Raw genomic sequence first — 13,847 nt, 5'->3', positions numbered from 1 at the left:
ACATGTGTCTCCAACACCACACTGACATGTATCTCCAACACCACACTGACATAATGTGTCTCCAACACCACACTGACATGTGTCTCCAACACTACACTGACATAATGTGTCTCCAACACCACACTGACATGTGTCTCCAACACTACACTGACATAATGTGTCTCCAACACCACACTGACATAATGTGTCTCCAACACTACACTGACATAATGTGTCTCCCACACCACACTTACATAATGTGTCTCCAACACCACACTGACATGTATCTCCAACACCACACTGACATGTGTCTCCAACACAACACTGACATGTATCTCCAACACCACACTGACATGTGTCTCCAACACCACACTGACATGTATCTCCAACACCACACTGACATAATGTGTCTCCAACACCACACTGATATAATGTGTCTCCCACACCACACTGACATAATGTGTCTCCAACACCACACTGACATAATGTGTCTCCAACACTACACTGACATAATGTGTCTCCCACACCACACTTACATAATGTGTCTCCAACACCACACTGACATAATGTGTCTCCAACACCACACTGACATAATGTGTCTCCAACACCACACTGACATAATGTGTCTCCAACACCACACTGACATAATGTGTCTCCCACACCACACTGACATGTGTCTCCCACACCACACTGACATGTGTCTCCCACACCACACTGACACGTGTCTCCCACACCACACTGACATAATGTGTCTCCCACACCACACTGACATAATGTGTCTCCAACACCACACTGACATAATGTGTCTCCCACACCACACTGACATGTGTCTCCCACACCACACTGACATAATGTGTCTCCCACACCACACTGACATAATGTGTCTCCAACACCACACTGACATAATGTGTCTCCCACACCACACTGACATGTGTCTCCCACACCACACTGACATAATGTGTCTCCCACACCACACTGACATAATGTGTCTCCAACACCACACTAACATAATGTGTCTCCCACACCACACTGACATGTGTCTCCAACACCACACTGACATAATGTGTCTCCAACACCACACTGACATAATGTGTCTCCAACACCACACTGACATGTGTCTCCAACACCACACTGACATAATGTGTCTCCCACACCACACTGATATAATGTGTCTCCCACACACTGACATAATGTGTCTCCCACACCACACTGACATATATGATAGTCAACGAGGCAAAGCATCAACACAGGAATGTTACAAAAAACGGGATTCTAAAAGCTTAGAGATCTCCAGTGAATACTAGAAAGGACTGCCCTTCTAGCATCCAGCCTGTTACTGGGTTTTCGTAACAATTAGTCAGTATCCTTGTCCAATTATCCATTAGAATTCAGTATGATTCAATAGTGCTTCAGGATTACAACTGGTAGGCTACTAACTAGAGAAATTAAAATTTAATACATTTATTAAGTTGTCTAGGCATATATCAAATTAAATTAATCAATTCAAACAAATTAATAATAATAACTTCTCTTGTATACAATATTATTGTGCTGAAAGCACATATCACATTTATAATTCTTAAGTACCGTCTGGTACATTAACATTTAATAAGATATTACAAATATGTACAAGTTTGTGTGTATGTGTGTAAGTGCTCTAAGTAGTTCGCTATGTCTCACGACTCGACTAGACTTAAACAAGTGACTGACAAAGTCTTCAAATAAATTAACTTCTTGACCAACTGGCAATCAGAACAGTCTGCTTGTACAATAAAAAGAATGCTAGGTCCAATAGCAATATAACAAGCAACTGCGACACAGAATCAGGAACAAGGAGATAAAATAACGACACTAAGTAGGGACCATCTGCAGATCCTCCACAAAAGTCACAAAACTCCCATAACACTGAATCTAAGTTCAGCTTAAGAAAATCCCCGACTGTGATAATACACAGATACCAGTACAAGTTAGGTCAAAAGCTACAGCTCAGGACATGAGTTGTTTAGAGTGTCTATGCGACACACAACCTCAGTACAACGTCGAAAATCACTGAGTCTATACAATGTTCTGTGAACAGAGTATCACAGAACCTACAAGAAAGCTAGAGACGGTCTTCCAACAAAGGCCTATAAGGGAGATTTAGGCACTTTGTCTGGAATACGTCCAACCAACCCGCAAGTCTAGACCAGACTGAATACTTCAGGCGAGGTGAGGACACCCCACTCGATCACGTGATAGCTCTGTGGACAATACTGCCCAGCAACAGAAGCCGGCAGAATAACGAGCAAAGAGCGATAATTACAGTAGTTAGACAATCAAGACTTGAACTGAGCACATAATATGTTACATCCTACCTCACAAAAGGAAGCTAAGTCAAATAATAATATAAAGCAATACATTTACGATTTAGCTATTATCGCAAATACAAACAATGTAAAATTATATGAAAAGGTAATAATTATATATATATACATATTAATCATCGCAACCCATTCAGGGTTGCAACACCCCCTCCCAACACGACAAACGGTCACACTAGGAGTTGCATTAATGTCTTTCACATTACTGATTACTCAGGTTACATTACTAACAATATAATATAAACATTAATCAGAGTCACTCTTGTGCCAAGCACTTCTATAATTTAACAGTGTCTGTTTCACAATAAGTCATGCCCCTAGTACTAGAGCAGTACACAGTATCGTATCTCTGCATACTCGTGGTTATGTATATCAGTGTAGAGACAGGATAGCATTCCTCTCTTAAGTAGTGGTTGTGGAATGCTATGCAGTATGGACATCTGAGTATTAAACAGCTTAAGGTGTGTAGTGAGGGGGGGTGGGAGTCTGCGGCAGGACAGTGTTCCGTCATGCAGTAACATCGCCCACACAACACTACCCACTCATCACTCGGCTTATGTCTCCTCCTCATACACATCACTACTGTGAATATATAAATATAATAATTAGACATGACTTGAGTATACATAGTTAATATGGGCTGGAGGGATTACGTTACTTTACTGAATTTGACATGGCAAGTAACAAAAGGTATTTGGGCATAAAATTACGTAAATTTTAAATGGGGAAGTGCCCAAATACACATCAAAACGTTCCAAGGACACCACAAGAGCTAGAGCTCCTTTCTCAATAGTGGCATAATTTTTCTGGTGTCGTTTGAGCTTAGATGAATAGTAACATATAGGATGGAGAATATCAGTGGATGTTGACTGTTGGAGCAGCACAGCACCCACTGCATGACACTCGCATCTATACGCAAAAAGAAGGGAAGATTGAAATTAGGACTCAACACTGGAGCAGAGGAAAGCAGATGCTCCAACCTTTTGAACGAGTCTGAACAGTGTCTAGTCCAGATGAACTGAACTTTGCTACTAATGAACACAGTGAGAGGTGTAGGTGGAGGTGTGTGTGTTGGCTTGTCTGTCATTTGACACATGTGGCAACGTCGCACATGATCAGCTACTGTTTCCTTCATTTTTGGCCAAGTAAATTGTTTTTTCAGTTTACCGAGTGTCTTCTTGACACCCAAATGTCCTCCTATGGGACTATTGTGAGGAAAATCAATGGCTTGCTCACGAAATGTAACTGGTAACACTACGAAATGCTTGACTGTAGTGGAAACACTATCAGCTGACAACTTACATGTATTTTTCTCCATCAGTACACCGTTACTATAATAGTAACAATTATCGAGATCCTTTGCTTCACTCTCAGTAACTGCTATATCTCTCAGTCTTTCCAGTGACTGATCAACAAACTGATCCTTGATTAAATCATCATGAGTTAGAAATTTAACGTCAGGTGTGTCCTGACTAGGTTGATGACCGGGGGGAGTCAGTGTTAATGATCCTGGGCGCATTATTATTATTATTATAATCAAGGGGGAAGCGCTAAACCCGGAGGATTATACAGCGCCTGGGGGGGGGATGTGGAAGGCATTCAGGCTTAATTCGGGGAACTGGAGCACAGATCCAATTCCCTAAATCAAGAGCCCCTCACCAACATCAAGGAACCTTCCTTGAGGGGATCCTGGGCGCAGAGCGTCACTAAACAACATATTCAAGCCCAAATCATTGTCATCCACTAACTCAACAGGAGACAAGGATGGTTGTTGTATCTTTGACATAGCTCTAGTAATTGCGCTGAGAGGAAATAAAATAGGTTTCTCTCTACAAGCTTCAATGGCATAATTATCATCAGTGTTATTATCAATCACAAGTGGTTCTTTACATATACCAGCATGAAGGATATCGTTCCCTATCAACAAGTCCACTGACCTGATGGGAAATACACCACTGGATATACCCACTGAAATATAACCAGTATAATAGCTTGTTTCAATGTAAACTTTGTGCAGAGGCACTTTTATAACAGCCCCTCCATAGGCTTCTAACAATACATCTATCTTGCAATAGGTATCGTCAGTTATGGGCAGTACATCTTCTCTTAATAACGTGAGATAACTGCCAGTGTCTCTGAAAGTAATTATCTCAGTCAGATGTGATTCGTCAAATCCTACTTTACCTCTCGAAAAATAAGGACTCATCGCTGAACGAATCTTTTCGTCAGATACTCTCTCTGATGCTAGTCATCTATCCTGAGTAATATTATCTAAAACAGTAGGATCAGAGGTATTACTAGGATTTTGGTGCCTTTGTTGCTCGTAAGAGGACACGTCTTAAGTGGGGGCGCCAGCCGCACGACTGTTTCTCGTATCTCTTTCCAACTTACAGCAATACTGTCTAGCATGTCCTTTTCTGTTACAATAGTTACATTTAACTTTCTTCTTCTCGATATCAGATTTCTGTCTAGCCACAGAGACAGATTCAGGATTGTGAGTTTTCCTGGTAAAGGTACGAGAAGTTACAGTAGCAGGTACATCAGGCCGGCAATGAGCAGCTGATTTAGGTTGCCAACTTCTAGGACAACTTTTAGTTACCTTGTTTCTCTGCGTTTTAGTACGTACAAGCTTTTGAGAAATCTTGTAATTGTCTGCTAATGCTGCAGTTTCCAGAATATCCGAGGTAGTATGATCGATCAGATATTCTTGTATGTCAGCAGACATACAGTTGTTAAACTCTTCATGTAGTAACAACTGAACAAGGCTGTCATAGTTGTTACACTTGGCAGACCTACACCACCTCACAAATGCAACTTTTTTCTCACAAGCAAACTCTACACAAGTTTGATCTTGTCGTCGTTGTAACGTACGAAATGCTATTTGATAACTTACAGGCAACAAGTTATACGTCTCTAGAATAGTTAGCTTGACAGCCTCATAACTAATGTACTTGGCAAATGGTAAAGCAGCAGTACAAGTTTGAGCTCTTCCTGTCAAAGCTGTGTGCAACAAGGTAGCCCAGTGCTTACGTGGCCAGTTCATAGCACGTGCCTGGTTCTCAAACAGATCAAAATAGGTGTTTAAGTCACTCTCAAATAACTTATTAACCATGGGTGCAGCTTGCTGCACATTAAATGTGTCCTGTGATCTATCAGTCTGTTGTCTTCCAAGACAAACATTTTCTCTCTGGAAATCTTCTTCGTTCAATTTCCTCTGAGCCTCTATTTGTGTAGTCTGCAACATAATGAGGCGTTCCAACCTCTCAAACTGTTCCTGAGAGATAGGTCCAGTGGGTAATGGAGGAGTAGGGAAATTAACATGTCTTTCTGGACTGTCCTTAGGTCGGAAACTTCGTCCAGCCGTCCCTAGAGAGTCTAGATCTGGTCTAGGATAAGTAGATACAGGTGTAGCATACACTGTACTAGTATGTGGCTGCATCATACTAACAGTTATACTCTGTACTATTGTGTCAGTGAGGCGGGAAGGTGTGAGCGGAGGTTCACTAGGCTCAGACACTTCTGCCTTAGATGCTCTTTCTTCTACGTCATCAAATAGAGTTATACTTCCTAATTTTGACACTGGGCTTTCAGAATCTGAATCATAATCAGACATCTCTGTATGAGCAGGAAACAATATATCTTTAATCAACGCTCTGACAGTTTCAGCGGTGTAATTCCTGTTATACGTCACACCGAGATATTTGGCTACTTGCCAACACGTCTGAAGTTTTAATGTACTTAACTCAGACAAAGTCAGAGTATCAATTAACTGTTTCACTTTGGCATACATCACGAAAATAAGTGTACTACGAGAGAGTGATTATGGGAAACTATAATCCTGATAGGAATTTTAGTGTTGGTTGTCTTAGAGCTAGAACTCATGAACAGTATTTCCATCTCCTTGGATCAAGAGACTCAGTCAGGTACATGCATCCACCTGGTATGTTGTACAAGACTAAACTCAAAGTCTTCAGATTAGGAAAGTACTCAAAGTGTTTGATCATAGAATTACTAGTATGTCAAACTGGACAATTTCTCCAACACCTTGGATCAAGAGCCTCCCGGACAGGCCCCCATTTGTTACAAAAAACGCGATTCTAAAAGCTTAGAGATCTCCAGTGAATACTAGAAAGGACTGCCCTTCTAGCATCCAGCCTGTTACTGGGTTTTCGTAAAAATTAGTCAGTATCCTTGTCCAATTATCCATTATAATTCAGTATGATTCAATAGTGCTTCAGGATTACAATTGGTAGGCTACTAACTAGAGAAAATAAAATTTAATACATTTATTAAGTTGTCTAGGCGTATATCAAATTAAATTAAATTAATCTATTTAAAAAAATTAATAATAATCACTTCTCTTGTATACAATAGTATTGTGCCAAAAGCACATATCACATTTATAATTCTTAAGTACCGTCTGGTACATTAACATTTAATAAGATATTACAAATATGTACAAGTAAGTTTGTGTGTATGTGTGTAAGTGCTCTAAGTAGTTCGCTATGTCTCACGACTCGACTAGACTTAAACAAGTGACTGACAAAGTCTTCAAATAAATTAACTTCTTGACCAACTGGCAATCAGAACAGTCTGCTTGTACAATAAAAAGAATGCTAGGTCCAATAGCAATATAACAAGCAACTGCGACACAGAATCAGGAACAAGGAGATAAAATAACGACACTAAGTAGGGACCATCTGCAGATCCTCCACAAAAGTCCCAAAACTCCCATACTACTGAATCTAAGTTCAGCATAAGAAAATCCCCGACTATTACAGTACACAGATACCAGTACAAGTTAGGTCAGAAGCTACAGCTCAGGACCTGCGTTGTTCAGAGTGTCTATGCGACACACAACCTCAGTACAACGTCGAAAATCACTGAGTCTATACAATGTTCTGTGAACAGAGTGTCACAGAACCTACAAGAAAGCTAGAGACGGTCTTCCAACAAAGGCCTATAAGGGAGATTTAGGCACTTTGTATGGAATACGTCCAACCACCCCGTGAGTCTAGACCAGACTGAATACTTCAGGCGAGGTGTGAACCCCCCTCGATCACGTGATAGCTCCGTGGACAGCTGCTGCTCAGCAACGAGAATAAAATGGTATAAAATACCGACAGGTTGTTTAGGTAAGACACATATGCAACAGTTAGGTATCTTTATTTCGAAACGTTTCGCCTACACAGTAGGCTTCTTCAGTCGAGTACAGCAAAGTTGATAGAAGCAGAAGAGACTTGAAGACGATGTAATCAGTCCATCACCCTTAAAGTTTAGAGGTGTCTACATTCTTACTCTACTAGTGACCTACGTCTCACCTCCTGGCGCTATATAAGGCTCCATCCTATCACTTCAACTCCATATTATTCCAGACAATGGAACAATACTCTTCTCCAGACTGAGGGACTGACCACCTCAAAACTTTAAGGGTGATGGACTGATTACATCGTCTTCAAGTCTCTTCTGGTTCTATCAACTTTTCTGTACTCGACTGAAGAAGCCTACTGTGTAGGCGAAACGTTTCGAAATAAAGATACCTAACTGTTGCATATGTGTCTTACCTAAACAACAACGAGAAGCCGGCAGAGTAATGAGCAAAGAGCGATCAAGACTTGAACTGAGCACATAATATGTTACATCCTACCTCACAAAAGCAAGCTAAGTCAAATAATAATATAAAGCAATACATTTACGATTTAGCTATTATCGCAAACACAAGCAATATAAAATTATATGAAAAGGTAATAATTATATATATACATATTAATCATTGCAACCCATTCAGGGGTTGTAACAAATGACATGACCTCATAGTCTACCTGACCTCATCTCAAATATGTCATTTATCAGGTCACTCTGTCACTCACACTTCTCCTCTCTATTATCTCTGGGTTAGAAGTGATCAATGTCTCTGGACCGAAACGTTTTGTAATAAATATATCCTAGTGTTTCTTTACATGTGTTTCTAAATCAGTTTGTCACAATCAATTTCTAAGATTTATGTCAATAAATAGCCAACCACTATAATTCCTTGCCCCTCAAGGGAGCGTCCTTGATGCTGGTGAGGGGATCTTGATGCTGGTGAGGGGATCTTGATGCTGGTGAGGGGATCTTGATGCTGGTGAGGGGATCTTGATCTAGGGAATTGGATCTGTGCTCCAGTTTCCTGAATTGAGCTTGAACACTTTCCATCACACCCACCCCACATGCGCTGTATAACCCTACGGGCTTAGCGCTTCCCTGTGATTATAATAATAATATATTTCCTTGTGCAACAATGCATCATGTCCGAATAAAAATTATTATTATTATTATTATTATTATTATTATTATTATTATTATTATTATTACTAAATCTCTACACAGCCAGATGATACTATTAAAATTTTCAAAATTTTGTCTTTTGTCCACTTTTGAGTGAATTTTTCTGGGTAAAAATGTTAGGATGCAGTAATTAGTGTCCGGGAGCTGGAGCTGACGATCCAGTCAAACAATTGGCGATCACTGTCATGCGGAGTTTTAGATGGATCAAATGTTTGTTGTATTGTTGTGGTTTTGAAGATGTGCGAGTCGCTAGCACCAACAGCCTGCGTGACCTGGCAAATAACAAGGAATCCCCCCCTCAGAATTCTCAAACACTTGGCTTGTGCATCAAAACTTTTCATATGTGACAAAAAATGTATAAATCTTACGTAACAATTGCGAAATATTGTATGTGATGTAGCTGGTATAATACTGAGGAATATCGTCCGTGATGTAGCGGGTATAATAATGAGGAATACCGTCCGTGATGTAGCTGGTATAATACTGAGGAATATCGTCCGTGATGTAGATGGTATAATATTGAGGAATACCGACCGTGATGTAGCTGGTATAATACTGAGGAATATCGTCCGTGATGTAGCTGGTATAATACTGAGGAATACCGTCCGTGATGTAGCTGGTATAATACTGAGTCCGTGATGTAGCTGGTATATCGTCCGTGATGTAGCTGGTATAATACTGAGGAATATCGTCCGTGATGTAGCTGGTATAATACTGAGGAATATCGTCCGTGATGTAGCTGGTATAATACTGAGGAATATCGTCCGTGATGTAGCTGGTATAATACTGAGGAATATCGTCCGTGATGTAGCTGGTATAATACTGAGGAATATCGTCCGTGATGTAGCTGGTATAATACTGAGGAATACCGTTCGTGATGTAGCTGGTATAATACTGAGGAATATCGTCCGTGATGTAGCTGGTATAATACTGAGGAATATCGTCCGTGATGTAGCTGGTATAATACTGAGGAATACCGTCCGTGATGTAGCTGGTATAATACTGAGGAATATCGTCCGTGATGTAGCTGGTATAATACTGAGGAATATCGTCCGTGATGTAGCTGGTATAATACTGAGGAATATCGTCCGTGATGTAGCTGGTATAACATTGAGGAATATCGTCCGTGATGTAGCTGGTATAACTTTGAGGAATATCGTCTGTGATGTAGCTGGTATAACATTTAGGAATGTCGTCCGTGATGTAGCTGGTATAATACTGAGGAATATCGTCCGTGATGTAGCTGGTATAATACTGAGGAATACCGTCCGTGATGTAGCTGGTATAATACTGAGGAATATCGTCCGTGATGTAGCTGGTATAACATTGAGGAATATCGTCCATGATGTAGCTGGTATAATACTGAGGAATATCGTCGTGATGTAGCTGGTATAACATTGAGGAATACCGTCCGTGATGTAGCTGGTATAATACTGAGGAATACCGTCCGTGATGTAGCTGGTATAATACTGAGGAATACCGTCCGTGATGTAGCTGGTATAATACTGAGGAATATCGTCCGTGATGTAGCTGGTATAATACTGAGGAATATCGTCCGTGATGTAGCTGGTATAATACTGAGGAATATCGTCCGTGATGTAGCTGGTATAATACTGAGGAATATCGTCCGTGACATAGCTGGTATAATACTGAGGAATATCGTCTGTGATGTAGCTAGTATAACATTTAGGAATATCGTCCGTGATGTAGCTGGTATAACATTGAGGAATACCGTCCGTGATGTAGCTGGTATGACATTGAGGAATACCGTCCGTGATGTAGCTGGTATAACATTGAGGAATACCGTCTGTGATGTAGCTGGTATAACATTGAGGAATACCGTCCGTGATGTAGCTGGTATAACATTGAGGAATGCCGTCCGTGATGTAGCTGGTATAACATTGAGGAATTCCGTCCGTGATGTAGCTGGTATAACATTGAGGTATACCGTTCGTGATGTAGCTGGTATAACATTGAGGAATACCGTCTGTGAAATAGCTGGTATAACATTGAGGAATATCGTCCGTGATGTAGCTGGTATAACATTGAGGTACACCGTTCGTGATGTAGCTGGTATAACATTGAGGAATACCGTCCGTGATGTAGCTGGTATAACATTGAGGAATATCATCCGTAATGTAGCTGGTATAACATTGAGGAATACCGTCCGTGATGTAGCTGGTATAACATTGAGGAATACCGTCCGTGATGTAGCTGGTATAATACTGAGGAATATCGTCCGTGATGTAGCTGGTATAACATTGAGGAATATTGTCCGTTATGTAGCTGGTATAACATACCGACCGTGATGCAGCTGGTATAACATTGAGGAATATCGTCCGTGATGTAGCTGGTATAACTTTGAGGAATATCGTCTGTGATGTAGCTGGTATAACATTGAGGAATATCGTCCGTAATGTAGCTGGTATAATACTGAGGAATATCGTCCGTGATGAAGCTGGTATAATACTGAGGAATATCGTCCGTGATGTAGCTGGTATAACATTGAGGAATATCGTCCGTAATGTAGCTGTTATAATACTGAGGAATATCGTCCGTGATGTAGCTGGTATAATACTGAGGAATATCGTCCGTGATGTAGCTGGTATAACATTGAGGAATATCGTCCGTGGTGTAGCTGATATAACATTGAGTAATATCGTCGTGATGTAGCTGGTATAATACTGAGGAATATCGTCCGTGATGTAGCTGGTATAATACTGAGGAATACCGTCCGTGATGTAGCTGGTATAATACTGAGGAATATCGTCCGTGATGTAGCTGGTATAATACTGAGGAATATCGTCCGTGATGTAGCTGGTATAATACTGAGGAATATCGTCCGTGATGTAGCTCGTATAATACTGAGGAATATCGTCCGTGATGTAGCTGGTATAACTCTGAGGAATATCGTCCGTGATGTAGCTGGTATAACAGTGAGGAATATCGTCCGTGATGTAGCTGATAGAATACCGTCGTGATGTAGCTGGTATAATACTGAGGAATATCGTCCGTGAAGTAGCTGGTATAATACTGAAGAATGTCGTCCGTGATGTAGCTGGTATAATACTGAGGAATATCGTCCGTGATGTAGCTGGTATAACACTGAGGAATATCGTCCGTGATGTAGCTGGTATAATACTGAGGAATATCGTCCGTGATGTAGCTGGTATAATACTGAGGAATATCGTCCGTGATGTAGCTGGTATAATACTGAGGAATATCGTCCGTGATGTAGCTGGTATAATACTGAGGAATATCGTCGTGATGTAGCTGGTATAACATTGAGGAATACCGTCCGTGATGTAGCTGGTATAATACTGAGGAATACCGTCCGTGATGTAGCTGGTATAATACTGAGGAATACCGTCCGTGATGTAGCTGGTATAATACTGAGGAATATCGTCCGTGATGTAGCTGGTATAATACTGAGGAATATCGTCCGTGATGTAGCTGGTATAACACTGAGGAATATCGTCCGTGATGTAGCTGGTATAATACTGAGGAATATCGTCCGTGATGTAGCTGGTATAATACTGAGGAATATCGTCCGTGATGTAGCAGGTATAATACTGAGGAATATCGTCGTGATGTAGCTGGTATAGCATTGAGGAATACCGTCCGTGATGTAGCTGGTATAATACTGAGGAATACTGTCCGTGATGTAGCTGGTATAATACTGAGGAATACCGTCCGTGATGTAGCTGGTATAATACTGAGGAATATCGTCCGTGATGTAGCTGGTATAATACTGAGGAATATCGTCCGTGATGTAGCTGGTATAACAGAATATCGTCCGTGATGTAGCTGGTATAATACTGAGGAATATCGTCCGTGATGTAGCTGGCATAATACTGAGGAATATCGTCCGTGATGTAGCTGGTATAACATTTAGGAATATCGTCTGTGATGTAGCTGGTATAACATTGAGGAATACCGTCCGTGATGTAGCTGGTATAACATTGAGGAATACCGTCCGTGATGTAGCTGGTATAACATTGAGGAATACCGTCTGTGATGTAGCTGGTATAACATTGAGGAATACCGTCCGTGATGTAGCTGGTATAACATTGAGGAATGCCGTCCGTGATGTAGCTGGTATAACATTGAGGAATACCGTCCGTGATATAGCTGCTATAACATTGAGGAATACCGTTCGTGATGTAGCTGGTATAACATTGAGGAATACCGTCTGTGAAGTAGCTGGTATAACATTGAGGAATATCGTCCGTGATGTAGCTGGTATAACATTGAGGTAAACCGTTCTTGATGTAGCTGGTATAACATTGAGGAATATCGTCCGTGATGTAACTGGTATAACATTGAGGAATACCGTCCGTGATGTAGCTGGTATAACATTGAGGAATATCGTCCGTAATGTAGCTGGTATAACATTGAGGAATACCGTCCGTGATGTAGCTGGTATAATACTGAGGAATATCGTCCGTGATGTAGCTGGTATAACATTGAGGAATATCGTCCGTTATGTAGCTGGTATAACATTGACGAATATCGTCCGTGATGTAGCTGGTATAACATACCGACCGTGATGCAGCTGGTATAACATTGAGGAATATCGTCCGTGATGTAGCTGGTATAACTTTGAGGAATATCGTCCGTGATGTAGCTGGTATAACATTGAGGAATACCGTCCGTAATGTAGCTGGTATAATACTGAGGAATATCGTCCGTGATGTAGCTGGTATAACATTGAGGAATATCGTCCGTGATGTAGCTGGTATAACATTGAGTAATATCGTCGTGATGTAGCTGTTATAACACTGAGGAATATCGTCCGTGATGTAGCTGGTATAACATTGAGTAATATCGTCGTGATGTAGCTGTTATAACACTGAGGAATATCGTCCGTGATGTAGCTGGTATATCATTGAGGAATATCGTCGTGATGTAGCTGTTATAACACTGAGGAATATCGTCCGTGATGTAGCTGGTATAACATTGAGTAATATCGTCGAGATGTAGCTGTTATAACACTGAGGAATATCGTCCGTGATGTAGCTGGTATATCATTGAGGAATATCGTTCGTGATGTAGCTGGTATAACATACCGTCCGTGATGTAGCTGGTATAACACTGAGGAATATTGTCCGTGATGCAGCTGATATAACATTGAGGAATATCGTCCGTGATGTAGCTGGTATAACATTGAGGAATATCGTC

Source organism: Cherax quadricarinatus, chromosome 38 (genome assembly GCF_038502225.1).
Source record: "Cherax quadricarinatus isolate ZL_2023a chromosome 38, ASM3850222v1, whole genome shotgun sequence".
NCBI lineage: Eukaryota > Metazoa > Arthropoda > Malacostraca > Decapoda > Parastacidae > Cherax > Cherax quadricarinatus.
The sequence above is the reverse complement of the archived record's forward strand: the minus strand, read 5'-3'. Positions refer to the sequence as shown.